General features: G+C 43.1%; 1 protein-coding gene across 4 annotated transcripts in view; it reads left to right on the forward strand.

Annotated features, from left to right (window-relative positions):
* The window catches only part of STARD13 (StAR related lipid transfer domain containing 13), a 308,068-nt gene that overhangs the window by 152,810 nt on the left and 139,888 nt on the right, over positions 1-15,370 (forward strand). The window lies entirely within an intron of this gene.

Genomic DNA, 15,370 nt, shown 5'->3' on the forward strand with positions numbered 1-15,370 from the left:
CGCCGTCGGTTTTATGAGGTCGTGGCAGGATCGGGTGCGTTCCTCTGGGGGTTTGCACGTGAAGAGGACCGTAAGTCCCAGAGCAAAATGGACAGCTTCGTTTCAGGCGCTGCCGTGGCTTCTAGAGCTCCTCGCTGCTCCCGGGGCTCCCGTCCCCGGGTGAGAGCAGCGGGACGGCGCCGTGCTGTGCTGCGGGACGTCGGGTCACGCCTGCGGCACCGCTTCGTAGCCGCACATGCACTGGAGAGTGCAAACATGGGGCTGGTTTGAGTTTGTGAAATGCTTCGTCAAGTCAAAGATTCAGGGCGTCCGCAGAGTGCGAGACAGAGTTATTGCACTGGAAAGCTGTACATCAAGATTTATGAGTAGCATTGTGAATAATGAAGGCTAATTGGTAAAGATGGATTTCTCTGCCACATCCCACACAGTGTTTGGAGCTCGATGACCTTGCCTAGGGCACCCTGACGTGCTGGTGGTGTATATATGGGGGTAAAGTGTGTGATACAGGCATCTACATTGTCTCTGCAGCACGTTGGTTCATATGCACAAACAAATTAATGGATTTAAGTGGAATAGTAAGTTTTGCAAAGCAAATCTGAAAGTGGATAGTTTTGATAACGAACTAGTAAACCATCCAGTTCTATAGTGTTATGGTTACCCAAAGTATGAATGCCTTTGAGTGCAATCTGCATGCTCCTGTGCTGGAAGCTAATGCCAGCAGACACTCAGCAATGACACTGTCTGTTGCTTTTTTTTCTTTTTTGGTCAAAGACAACTATTGCTTGATTGAGCAAAGGACCTGGGCAGGCTGCCATGAAGCCGTAGCCAACTTCTTAAATTGACTGCATATTAAAATTGATGGAGTCAGTCTTTATGGTAAGGGTGGATAAAACACTAACGTCCTGGGTTTATGCATTGCCATAATTTAAGCGCTGTTCATAATACACTGGTGAGACGTGAATACACGTGCCCTTTAATTAAATGAATTATCTGACAGCATAACAAAATGTGTTCAAATAACATCTGTTGATTTCAAGGATGTTCTGCTGTTGAGATGCTTTTATGTCTGCAGGATTTTTGTCCTTGTTTCTATATTTGTTAGTTCCTCCAGCCCCTGTAGTTGTAGCGCATATTGCTATGCCTCTTCCAACTTTTGTTAATGGGAAGGTGTCAATTTAGGCTGGTCTGAATGTGCCGTTATTTGCTGGTTGCCAGAGCAGCAGCTTCTCCACTGCTGTAGACCCAGCCATACTCAGGTGGGCAGTGTACAAGTTCCCTCTTTCTCCCGGAGTACACATCTATAGTTCAGCCCTGACAGTCAGAGACAAAATTGGTAGCTAGTACTCAAGATCAGGGACCAAAACAAAAAGCAGTTATAATCATCAGTCTGCTGTCATAGGCCAACCATCAAGACAAAGAAAGGCAGTAAAGTCATCGTTTTGGTAACAGCTTTGTCGGCACTCATGTAATTACTCTTTTGATCTACTTCACTTTTTTTATCTATTTGTTGAAGTTTCAGATGCCAACAAAGCAAAGCAAAGAAGGCAAGCACAAGATAGCTACTCCTTTTCTCACAAAAATCATATCCTCGTGCAGGTTGGAAGAGACCCAGAAGGCCTGCAGTGTTCCATATGGGCTTAGCAGTGGGAGCAGGGCAAGCTGTTCAAGCCTTTCTCCAGAGCTCTTAGGGAAGATGCTCTGCAGCTGCATTCTGTGCTGAAGCAGAGGGCAGCACACAGCTGGGCAATGGAACAAGAAGCCCAGCCTTGGCTGCAGCAAGAAGACAGCTGAGCCTTGGTACACAGAGAGATACACAGCATGGCTGGGCTGCTGTGGGAAGAAAGCTGTGTATGAAAAAGCTGTGCTATGTGCTTCTCTTCTCCCTCCATCCCATTGCCCTGCAGCAGAGGTGAGGAGCAAGTGGTCCTTGGGACTGCCCCATGCTGTCTCCTATTGGGGCTGTAGCTGTGCTGCCCAGCAACTCCTGGCCACTTTTTCTGATTCACTGACCTGGATTTGGTTTTTGAACAATGCGTGTACTCACTGCAGTGATACAAATGCCAGCTTTAGCTTTTTTCTGCTTTTTTCTTTTTGCAGAGGTAATTCACACAGTGGTTATGTCCTGCTATGCTTATGCTTTGAGTTAGGATTCACAAGCTTGTTCCTTGTTTTTCCATCAGTTCAAGATGGGGAAAATAAATTAAGCTGTTAAAAGGTATCTAATACACTAATTTTAGTGTTTAGTTGCCAGTCTCCTTGGGGTATCTTTTGATCATTGTAGAAGCATAGAATGGCCTGGGTTGAAAAGGACCACAATGATCATCTAGTTTCAACCTCCCTGCTATGTGCAGGGTCACCAACCACCACACCAGGCTACCCATAGCCATGATGCCATGGTTGCATCCTCATTTTTGAACAGAGCTTTTCCACCTCATCAAAGGTACAGGATCCCCACTGCCAAGGGGAATCTAATCTACCCCGGAGCCTGATGCAAAGTATAGATTTCCTTACTGAGTCTTGTGTACTTCAGATCATTCATATTTTGACTGTATTCCTAGAAGGTGCCAGGTGATGTTCTCATTTTACAGAGAGGAGGCAGAGACACAGTGAGGTTAAACTCCGCAGTGTCAAGATCTCTGAGTGTTAGAACTTGATTTTTTTTCCTTATACAATACTTTACTACTCAAATTATGACCCTCAGTAACTCCTACTGTGCAGCACTTGTGTAGCTTCTAGGAGACAATTGTGCTACACCAGGGAATGAGTAAGTTGCAGTTCCTTCCCATCTGGACAAATATTTCAGGCGGCTCACTGCCAGACACAGACTCTCAGGAGCACCATTTGCTTGGTGTGGTCTTAGAAACTCCATTTTTTCCCTCTTGTTGTCTCCCACCCTTTCCTGCTTGCCTTCCAGCGTCAACAAGAAGAGCAGCGGTCCTGCAGCAGTTGGCTTAACTGGCGGCAAGACACTGATAAATGGCCTGATCATTGTCCATCAGACATGAATGTGATGATGCAGCAGAGACGTCATGGCGAGTTGAGGGTTGAGTTGGGATTAAATGAGTGACTTTTACTCTGAGACGTTCTGGTGTTGGAAGACTTGATTTAGTTACTGCGACATTCTTTTAATAATAGGAAGTTTTTAATATTAGGAAGTCTCTCATTTCCTAGGTCTGGCTTTCTGCCTTCTCTGTGACTGCAGTGTATATACGCCCTCAGCCTTTTTGCCAGGTCTTTTCTCATTTGGGTTTCTTGTCCCAGCACACTTGCTATGTTCTGTCTTCTCGAAGAGATGAACGATGCCCCATTTGATCTCCTCCAGCTCCTCTCCTTCCTGAGAGCTGGCGGTAACGCAGGACCAAATATTCCTTTCAGCTCTCTGAAGACACTGCCTGGTGTGATTTTGGGCAAAGATCTCAGCTGGTCTTCCTCAGTTTTGAACGTGGCCATTCCCTGTGCAAATGGAAATCAGGACAAGTTTTCTACAAGTCTTGAGTGGTTTGTTCAGATTGTTATTTCAGAGTTTTATAAATTGTCCAGGTTTGGACAGAGCTTTCATAGAATCGTACTAGAATGACTTCTGGGTCTTTGCTGTTATGGATGAAGCACTGGTTTCTTAGTAAAGTAGCGTGAAAATGTACAGAGAGTCAACATAGGATGGCCTGAAATTATCTTGGAAGTAGGTGACTCAGGCCCACAAAGATGATAAGGAGCCTGGAGCATCTCCCATATGAGGAAAGGCCAAGAGACCTGGGGCTGTTCAGCTTGGAGAAGATTCAGAGGCGATCTCATCATTGTTTGTAAATATCTAAAGTGCAGGAGTGAAGTGGATGGGACCAGACTCTTTTAAGTGGTGTGCAGTGATAGAACAAGGGGCAGTGGCAAAAACTGAAACACAGGAGGTTTGATACAGACATGAGGAAGAAATTCTTTACTGACAGAGTTGACAGAGCACTGGAACAGGCTGCCCAGAGAGGTGGTGGAGTCTCCTTCTCTGGAGATTACTAAAGACCCGTCTGGATGCTTTCCTGCTCAGCAAACTGTAGGGCACCTGCTTTGGACTTGATCTCCAGAAGTCCCTTCCAAACCCTACAATTATGTGATTCTGTGTGATTCTGTGACTTGCACCATCAACAACTGTAACAGGAACATGAAGTAGGCCTATGGCTTAGCAAATTTTAGCCTAAGCAAGCCAAAATTAAGATCTTTACATTGAAGGGTTTAAAAAACCTACACTTTGGGCATCTGTAGTTATTCAAAAAGAACTTACTCACTGATTTGCAGCTACAGCAATCTGTAGAAAGGTGACTGAAATGCATTCATGTCAGGGGTGAAAACAAACATTTGAAGTAGGATAGATAATGGAAATAGTTTGTCCAGCTGAAAATGCAGGTAGGCATTGTGAAACAGAAGGTAAATTCCACATCCAGAATGTGGCACCAGCATCAAGACAGTGCCCCTTTAGCTCCATGAAGTAACTTACAATTGGTTTGGGGGTCACTGGGTTTTTATTGGTCACAATCAGCCCCAAGTTGTGCTTTTATGTCTGGCATCACGGTGCTCCTTGGCACCAGTTGGTCCCGGGATCTGAGAAAGGGAAGAGTGGCTCTGGAATTAAGGCAGCCACATCCAGTGCTAAATAAATTTCAGCACAGATTTCTGTCACGCCAGTGCGGAGCCAAGAGCAGCCGTGCTTCTGAAGCCTAATTAGAGGAGTGTCAAGTGGATCAGAGTCTCATAATTTTTAGCTTTCAATTAATATGAAATGTTTTTAGCAACTCCAGGCAGCACACTTTTGCAAGTTTGCCCCTGGGAAGCAGATCTAATATAGCAGATCTATTATTATTATAGCAGCACTATTTCTGGTGTGGTGCACGCCGAGGTCAGTGCAAGGAAAGCCCGGAGGGAACACACGTACCAAGCTGCCAGGCCTCAGAGACCCTTGAACTCTGCCATGGGGCCAGCCTGAAGTCTACTGCATCTTAACAGTGTTGTATTATTGCTGTTTCTTCTTGATGTAGACCTTTGTGTACAGTGCAAATGCAGCAGGTTAATCTAATTAAAGCAGTTCAATTAGATTAGTATTTTTTTAATGTAAAATAATTTTGCCAGGAGAGTTTTCACTGGGGAGTGAGGGAGGAGTGCATGTGAAAAATTAGGCTTTTGTTGGGACCAGTCTGTGTGTGCCATTTTAAAATTCTGCAGGTTTTTTTGGAAGGCAGAGCAGGAGTAGGGAAGTCACCGGCACTGGTGAGACCTCACCTCGAGTACTGTGTTCAGTTTTGGGCACGTCAGTACGGAAAGGATGTGGAGGTGCTGGAGCAGCTCCAAAGAAGGGCAACAAGGCTTGTGAAGGGCTTGGAGAATATGGCCTATGAGGAGAGAGCGAAGGAACTGGGGCTGTTCAGTCTGGGGAAAAGGAGGCTGAGCTGATTGCTCTCTTCCAATATCTGAAAGGTGCAAGAAAGGGCTGTTAAGCACTGGCATAGGCTGCCCAGGGAAGGGGTTGAGTCACCATCCCTGGATGTGTTTAAAGACTGTTTTTTTCAGGGACATGATTTAGCAGAGGGTTGTTACTTAGGGTAGTATGGTTAGGTCATGGTTGGACTCAATGATCTTTAAGGTCTTTTCCAACCCGAGTGATTCTATGATTCTGTATTGCAGCCTGCTTCCCTGGCAGCACACTGGGAAGCACCAGATGCCGATTCTTATGGATGTTGACAAAATGTAGATATGTAACCTTCCACATAACCCCCCCCACCAGTGGGAAAAGGCTGTCCTTTGTCAAGGAGAAACGTTCTGAAAGATGTTCCCTATTGGAGATGCAGTGCTTTGGGGAGGAAAGAAAATGACTTATTAGCAATGCTTTTGGCTTTGCATGCCAGGAAATGTTCTGTGGTTCTATCAGCCCCCCAGAAAATATGTGATGTAGCCAAAGAAGTAGTCGTTGATCTCATCAATTATATTAATTGATAAATGTGTTATATTAATGGTAGTAAGGCACTTCAAGGGAATTTCTGAAAATATGCAGATGCTCTTCTGTGCACTCATGCTGTGTCGGTGCTCTGTAATGTCCCTGTCCTTCCTGGGTGCTCTGTGCAGAGCCATGGCTTGGATCAGAGAGGGGCAGTGGTGGCAGAATACAGCCATTGTCACTACGGTCGCCTTCCCATGACCCGCAGGAGCCACAAGTTGGTGCCAGAAATACAATTACAAAAGTACCAGTATGCTTAACAAGCCAAGTATTTCTCTATCAGCATGAGACTGTGGCGGGGGCTGACCGATGGTTCCCCGCTGTCTCAAAATTCAGAGAAAGATGTGGTTTTGTTTTACCCACTCCTGTGGCTCTGCTGCCACCCACCACGTGAGATCATGACGTGAGATCTGGAGGAGCAGCAAGGATCCGGGAATGACAAGAGAATTAATCTCCTGGTTTGACATACAATACATAAATTCTGTGTTTGAACGAGTCCTGCCTCTGTATCAGAGATTATTTTCCTAAGAGAAATTCAGTTTTGATTACTTAATTTCCTAATGTTAAGAAGTACAAGGCTCTTCTGATGAAATGGAGCAGTGCTGCTGATGACAGGGATGGATACCATCTGAGGCAACTGGCCTCGATAAATCTCACTCTGTCTGGAGCTTGGGTGTTGGCTGATTTTAATGGCATCAATCTGTAGAACATATCCTTTTTTCCTAGAGTGTTACGAGGTTAGTTCTGTTAGTAGTACAACTTCTTTATGTGTATTTTTGCTGTTGACTTTTGCCACCAGATTCTTCCAGTAAACAAATATTTGTCAGTATTTCTCTGCACATACACAACGTGTGACTTGTTCCACCTGTAGATGGTGGCTCATTCCATCTATGTGAGCAGAATAAAGCTGATAACTGCTTATTGTGGTGTACCATAGTTTTATGAAGGATTCCTGTTATCAGTGCAAGTATTGCTGCTGTCTGCTGACCATGACTTGAAACAAATCAGTGTACTGTTTTTTTTTCCCAGAAGAATGTATAGTTCTTATTGTTTAAGTTCCTATGTATTTAGATAGGAACTTAATGTTGGATGTGCTTATTGGTATTCCTCTATTTTTATGATACATAGGAGCTCATAAGACTGGTGTAAATATTTAACTTCTTTGTTTGACATATAACTGTAACGACATTTCTCCATCCCAAGATTGCTTCTTAATCCCAGTCATGGTATACTAAATTATATGTCTTAGTTATTTTCTGTGAGCTGTGCTGTAATTATTTGTATGAGCATATTTCTACAATAAAATTCCTTCAGTATCTCTGCACAAGTGACTTTATTTACAATAAGAACTGTGCCAGACCATCTATATAGAGCATTTATACCACAGTAAACTTTTAGCTGCTACGTGAGCACCACAATAGTTTGCATCAGTGCAGCCTTGCTACTGGCTGGCCAGCAGATCCCAACATGGGGAGCTCCTGTGCCCAGCAGGGCTCTGCCAATGGGATTCCCACTCTACTGCTTTCCAACTGTATCCACAGCAGCAGGATGAGATTTTCATGTTTAGGAATTATCACAGGGTCATTTCTGATGGGAGTTCTGTGTCATCACTTTCTGTCTGACTGACAAAACCACTGCAAAATAGGTCCACAATTTTAACGTTTTTAGAAACAGTCGTAAGGGTTCTGAGAACTTGGATGAATTCACAGTTCGTAATACTTGCAGCAGTACTGGCAAGTCCTTAGAGCAGAGCAGTTGTTTGATTTATGTTTGGCTTTCCATATTCTGTATTTCTCAGTTTTTGGGAGACAGATGTGCTGTCTTGTTCTTTTATTCTCCTGTCACAGCATGGCCAATTCCTGCAACGGTGTATATCATAATTCCTTTAAAACATTATCAGCTTGAGTCACAACTCACTGAGAAACCCAGGTTTCTTGTGAAAGTATATTTTACTTTCAATAAATGTGAGGCTTATTTTTACTGCAGGTTTGAAAAGGAAAGCTTGAAAATGTGATCTTTAGCCTGAGGAGAAGAAAACCAACAGAAGCGATGTATTCTGTAAAACATCATGCTTTTAAGTCAGCCTTAAGATTTTAGAGAAGTAGTACCTCTCTTACGATCCCTAAAAAATTAGTTTGGGGAATGTTATTTTCAATTATTTTCAGTTTGGGTGATGGTTTCATTATTACAGGCTTAAAAGTAAGACAGTGTAAGAGGCTTCTTGACTGGCATTGAGCATCAACAAGATGCACTTCAGTGGCTCCTTGGTATGTCTGTTTACAGATCAAAGAATAAAATATTTTTGCAGTCACACCATCCTGGTGCAGCATATCCAGCAAACAAGCAGAAATTAAATATATACAGAAATGTGCAAGCAAGTAACTGCACTTGGTACAAGATGGGACCGAGAGCATTTGCAATTAAGTGTATTTGGTTTCAAAAAACCCCAAACTCCAAAAATCAATCAAATTAATTTAGGCAATAATTAAGTTTACGTGAAATACTCTGCCAGTCGTTCCAGTAGAGGGCAGTAATTTACATACAGTAATATAAAGGAGTCTGTGTGCACAGTATGCACTGGCAAATACTGGGCACAATAGCTGGTTTTACTGGGACTGGGCAAAAGAAAGTGCTGTTGTTTGGGATCTACCAGACTGCAGAAGGAGGACAGGACTCAGAGGCATCCTAAGCTTTGCCTGTGAAAGTAAGCAAGCTTTGTTGAAGGCGCAGCTTTGTGAATCCTGTTCACTTACAGGATTGCCCAAACTGACATGGCATTTCACCTATCTTAGTGGCAATTCTCTAAATACTTAAAAATGTGGCCCTAAAGTTCATTAACTCAAAAATAGCTCTCCAAATTCCACTGATGCTGCTAATTTTACGTTACAGATCTAAGATGATACAAGGATAGTGGGTATTTTCTGTTGCTAGACATAAATGAATTGTGTTGGTTCTCTCTGGGAAGTCAAGCAGCCTGTTTTGCAGCTAGAGTACTCATGATGAAGCAGAAGACACCGAACCTTCACAGGTTGTTCAACACAGCAGCACAGCGGAAACAAGAACTGTAGTGTTTGTTTTATTATAGAAAAACTTAAAGGGAACATACCTTCAGCACAGAGTTCCAACAGAACCCGTATCATATGTGGATCTGTCTGAATCTGAGCTTGAAATGTCTTTGTTTGGTCTTCCATCACTGCGGTTTTGGAAGAAGTTCTTGGGAGTGCCAGCTCCAAGAAGGGAGCTTGTGAGGCCCCATCTGGATTACTGCATCCAGGTCTGGGTTCCCCAGTACAGGAAAGATGTGAAGCTGTTGGAGGGGGTCCAGAGGAGGGCCATGAAGGCGATCAGAGGGCCGGAGCACCTCCTCTGCAAAGACAGGCTGAGGGAGCTGAGCTTGTTCACCAAGGAGAAGGCTGCAAGGAGACCTCATAGCAGCCTTCCAGTATTTAAAAGGGGACTATAAATAGGAGGAGTATCAACTCTTTACTTGAGCAAATAGTGATAGGACATGGGGGAATGGTTTTAAGTTTAATAAGGGAAGGTTTAGATTATATGCCAGGGAGAAGTTCTTTACTTCACACAAGTGGTGAGGTGCTGGGACAGGCTGCTCGGAGAGGTTGTGCATGCTCCATCCCTGGAGTGTTCAAGGCCAGGTTGGATGGAGAACTGGGCAGCCTGGTCTAGTACCAGATCTGGAGCTTGGTAGCCCTGCCTGTGTCACAGGGGTTGGAACTTGATATTCCTTGGGGTCCCTTCCAACCCAAGCCATTCTAACAGCATAGCGTGAGGGAGCGTTGGGGGAGAGAGGTCCAAACACTGCTCTTACCATCAGAATACTGAATAATTATACCTAGCATTGGTAAAGAAGGGTTCCTAAAGGAATTCCTAAAGATTGAGAATCACCTGATACTTTGGTGTTCCCCAAAGTGCATTGCATACGTCTTTGTTTTGGATTCTCTGCATGGAGGAGCGAGACCTGAACATTCATGTCTGCACACTGTTTTTAAGTTATTTTCAATGTGAGTCTCATCTCTCTGCCATACCACCCCCACCCATCCTGAGCTGAATGACATGCTATTTAATAGCTTACCCAGAATAATGCTGTAGTAAATTACTTGAGACCGTGAGTTCTTTATGAGTCATTTTACTGCTGAAAGAATATGCGATTGGCATCTCATGGTTTCACTCATTTTAAGAGGTCTCTTTAACATATAAGGACAGATTTCATTGAAATGAATCGATTTTATACAGGGAGATTTCGGCCACTGGATGTGTAGTTAGAAAGAACTTTTTATTTATGACATTGGAGAGACCACAGCTGGGAATGCACCCATTAATAGACACAAACAGATGGATTCTGACAAGTCTGTGAACTATTCACACTCTTTTCTTGTAAATATTTTGCAGCTATCCCAACTTGCAAATGCAATTTCAGGAGCAAATATGGAATTATCTGTCTCATGGTGCAAAACAAAAGAGTGGCGAGCGATTTTAAATGCTGTGAATTAAAGAAGCGTGTGACATTCACATGAAACTTAGAAAGGCATGCTCTTAATAGACAATAGTTGTTCTTTGGTGTAGTATATGTTTTTAATAGTAAATAAAAGTAACATAAGGTATTTTCATAGGTATAATGAAGTTAGGATTTTCAGCAAAGCTTGGCACCAGTTTATGTTTTGGAAAACAAGTGATTTTCAATTTGATGATGTCACTGGATGAAGTAGAGGAAAATGCACCCTTTCAGAGTGGCAGAAATAGAGGAAAATCAGACAACATGGGCAATTACTGAAGGAGTTGGGAGTTGAGAGAAAGCTGACGGGAGGAGGAGCGGCAGTGTAGCCAATGACTCGGATCAGGTACTTTCAAATAAAACCGATGCCTGGCACACATCATTCCTCTTCAATTTTTAAACTTTAATTTGTAGCTTTAATACTTCACTGAACATCACTGCATTTCTCATCTCATAAGAAAGTAAAAATGACAACTGATTCTTCTTTTCTCTGCTATTTATTACTTCATCCACCTTTACCATATCTTCTGTTACTTTTCTCAGCAGAGATTTTCAAGGCTCCATATTACCCTTGAGCCCATCAACTATCTTTGAACAGACTGGGAAGTTATACAGCCAAAAAGACACAATTAGCTTTCAAAATGTCAATAATCTTCATTAGTATGCATAATCAGACATATGTAACCTGAACTTCTCTACCTACCACAGGGTGAGATGTTTGGGTTTTTGCCAGTTTCCTCCCTTGGAAGTTCTCCTATAGTTTCATTATCAGTTAAAGATTTGAACTTTTACTTTTTTTCTGCCAGTTGTACTGAAAAAAATACAGAGCAAGTTCTCTCAAAGCAGCAGAAATGCTCTGGGTTCTGATTAAGGATGGCTGTATCTCCCTGACTTGCTCCACTCTGTCACTACTGAAAGCATTGGTTCCTAGAGAGCCAGAAGCCAGACAGCTTTACATCAGCTTGGAAATTGCATATTTTGTTAACAACAGTTGTTCTCTATCTATGTTCCTAAAAGTTCCAAGTGCTTTTATTTCAAAACAAAGCTGATAATTTGATTATGGCCTCAATTCAGCAGAGCAGCTACTATGCAGCTATGTAAATTTAAGCACAACGTTAAGTGTTCACTTCTCTGGCCTCATCTGTTTTGTTCCATTTATCCTCTAAACTAACAGCATCTTCTTTTAAACAGTACTATGTGTGGAAATCAGTGTAGTGGGATGCGTAAGAGTTCATTGGGAGCTGGAAGTTACCACGCATCCACATGCTAATGTATAATGGAAGTAGAGGCTACTGCACCTAATCTTCAAATGGAGATCAAATAAACCTCCGAATCTAGGTTACAAAAGACACAACCAAATAAAATTGACTGTGAAACATCTGTTTTGTTTTATACAAAACCATAAAAATATGTAATTACAAAACTGCCTAAGCTGTTTCTTTTGAAACAAGGACAACAGGACAAGTACTACCAAGCTGAGGCACAGACATTAATTGTGGCAGAGCAGCATTTCAGAGAAGCAGTTTCAGAGGGATTATAAAAACAGATGGGTTGAATTGTAGGTAGGAACACCAGGATGCACAGAGCTGTTGTAAATCTCTGGGGATTAGGTCACAGCAGAGGCTGCAACACACAGCACTCACTCCTTGCTGCTCTCTCTTAAGGAAGGATCATGATTTTTAGAGTGCTGGAACGATTCTCTTCCTCTTATACGGAGAGGATCAGTTGGTGCAGTTGCCAGGGATCTTGAAGCTGGGAAGGGTTTTATTGCTGTGACAGACCAAGCAACATATGGAAGGAAACTAGACGTTCTCCAGAGACAGATTAAGTTTTTGCCAAGGCATTTTATTGAAATTTTGGAAAATAAACAGATCATTAATTGGGTCCAGATTTAGCTACTGCAAATAGTGCAAAGATGTTGCAAACCAGATGCTTTTCCCTATTTGTTTTTACAGCCCTTTCTATTTGTGGATGCTCTTATTCAACGGCTTACTCCTTTAACAGCGAGCATTGTTTTACACCGGACATCTTGTCTCTCAATTATTTTTTCCAGTAGATGCCTGAGTAATACATACATATGCACATGGCTTCAAGGGAAGAAACAGCACAATAACACAGTAAGTAGGAAATAATCAGGAGGCAGCTGTCGAATACTGTAGTTTTTATAAAACGAGTACTGAATTCTGTATTCCTTAGCATATAGCAGTTTTGAGTCTTTGCTTGTGCAACCCATGCTAGTGCAGTGGCAGAAACAAAGATGCCTGTCTGACTGGCAGGCGGACCCAAGAGAGGCCGTTGTGCTTCCTCTTGCACTTATGTATTGTTTTGTCCCTGGAGGAGAGATTTTCTGTTGTGCTCTGTCGACACAGCCCTGCGTTGTGTTACAAATAACATATGGGATGGGAATCATCTGCCCTGACTTGAAGCAGCAAGCATGGTGGGGATGCCTTCTGGAAGGACCGACCAAGTCACACTGAGTCCTTTATAGTCAAGACAGAAATAGGGGCTTCTGTAGGCAGGACGTCATCTTGAAAGAGCTGTCGGAGACGGAGGAGGCAAATTGCCCTTGGTGCTGCTTGTTGTCCTCCAGGGTCCTGACCAAGTGACAGCACCAAAGATGTGTCTGCAGCAGCTACAAGTGGGAGAAAGCCAACTCAGCTGCCACCTGAGTGCATTTGATGTAATTTAATGGTGATACATGTATCACCATTGCATTTGATGTAATTAATTGGTGATACATGATCAGAAATTTAGATTTAGATTTAGATCAGAATGATGCAGAAATTTAGCCAGATGTCCTGGTTTTCACAGGCACTACTACTGGGCTCCTCTAGAGTGAGGCTATGACAAGTTTATAGCACGAGCTCCTACCTTGCAGGTTTCAGAAAATAGTTCTGTGCTGATGTTGTTAACGAGGCTGCCAATTAGGAACAAAGTCAGAGGGAGGTTTATGATGTGACTGAGCACTTCCTAGCTGAGCTGCACCTAGACTGTGGGACTCAGAGCCTGTTTCCCGTTCAGTCTTTTGGGAACGTGTAATCTTTCGTATCACAATTGCTATTTTTACAAATTATTTCCCAGTCATTCACAGGTGCCTCCCTGTCACATGGACTTTCACTAGACTGAGCAAAGTAGGAAAAAAGTTTATTTTAAAAGCAATATGGGTTTATTAGTGACTTGAATGCAAAATGCTCAGAATGCCATTTGGTTTCCTTTATTGTACAACCTATTCTGTTTAGTAACATATTTATGAAACAGTGAGTGCATTATTTGTCATAAGTTCCAGAGGGCATAAAAGGGGGAAAAATAAAGCCTGAAGTCTGGGAATCACTGGTTCAATCTTTTGCAATCTGTGTGTACCATACATAGGCAGAGCTTCAGACACAGTTCTGATCTACACCAGCGCAAATCCTGATGACTGTCAAATGATCAGTGATTTCTGGTTTGGTGTAAAAAACTTCCACAGCAAAATGGTCTTTCATGTTCCAGTTTTGCCTTAATTTCATGTCCTTATAGAGCAATACAGCACTTACCTGTCAAGATCTAATTAAGCAAATGCAAACAGAATCAACCTTTTCCAAAGGTCAGGTGCAACTTCAGTTCTGCAATTTCTGGTTGCCCAATTTGAGGTACTTCAAAGAGGGCTTATGTTCACACAGAGGAAACCAACGCTCCCAGAAAGCCAAAGCTTTGTGAGTGTCATGGAAAATCGACCCAAGATGAGTAGTTCCTTTTGAAGGTTTTGGCCAAGGAATTTTTCCAGTAAAACTACATTCCATAAACATGGAGCAACACCTTAAGTAGACAACAACAAATGAGGAACCACGGTGGGGTTGATTTGAAAGAGAGCTGTATGTTCAGAATGTGGGACAAGGAGGAAGCCTGGTAGAGGGACTTGATAGGGTGCCAGCATAAACAGAGGGCAGACGGCAAGATTTTCATCACACTGGAATCGAGATAGTAAAGAGAAATTCAGTGCTGGTATGGAGCTTATCAACCAGCTCTCTTGGTCTGCCTGTTTCGAGCAGCGGGGGAATCAGCAGAGGAGAGGCTTTGGTGAGTTGCTGCTGGAGGGGGGAGAATATGCAGTGGGCGTAGGGTTGGGGGAGAGGTGGGGAAGGGAATGTGCTCCAAGGCAGCACGGCTGACACGGACAGGACTGGGGGGGAGATGAGGGAACGTCTGCTGGAGGGCAGTTTGTGTGATTTGCATTGCTGCAGTGCGTAGGGTTCTGGGCTCCCTCCCATCCTTCCCACTCACCAAAAGCATTTCCCAAAGGCAGGAGGGGAAGGAGGGGAGCAGGCTACGTGCTCGCTCTCAGGAGAAACAGTGTGGTGGCTGGCAAGGGAGCTGGGCAAAGCCCTTTCCTCTTCATGGCTCCAGCTATTTGGCAGGCTCCCACCCTGGAAGAAAAAACAACACCTGCAGCTTGTTGGCCAGGATGACTCTATCCAGCTAGATAAATGAGCTCTGCGGTGTCTATATAGTGCATTGCAAACTGCGAGTGGAAAAAAAAAAGTGCAAGGAAGAAGTACAGGTTCCAGGAATGGAAACCTTGAGTTGTGCACAGTGCAGTTGGCTGCAGGGAGAGAGAAAATCCTGAACAGTTCACTTGTGCAATTCGTGAATATCTGTTTATGTTGTAAGCTGTTCTACTGCTGGCTTATTGTGGAAACGCTGCCAGGGATTACTTTGGTTTTTAGCAAAAAAAAGAAAACTAAACCAACCACCAAACCCACAACCTTATAACTGTTTGAAACTCATAAGCTTATGATATTAAAAAATAATAATTAGGGATTAAAAGCCAAAAGTAGCATGAACTCTTTTACAGACATAACAGCACAACTAATATACTGCAGAGATCTAGATGATGCTAATTTCTGTCT

The sequence above is a fragment of the Lagopus muta genome, chromosome 1 (genome assembly GCF_023343835.1).
Source record: "Lagopus muta isolate bLagMut1 chromosome 1, bLagMut1 primary, whole genome shotgun sequence".
NCBI classification, from domain to species: Eukaryota; Metazoa; Chordata; class Aves; order Galliformes; family Phasianidae; genus Lagopus; species Lagopus muta.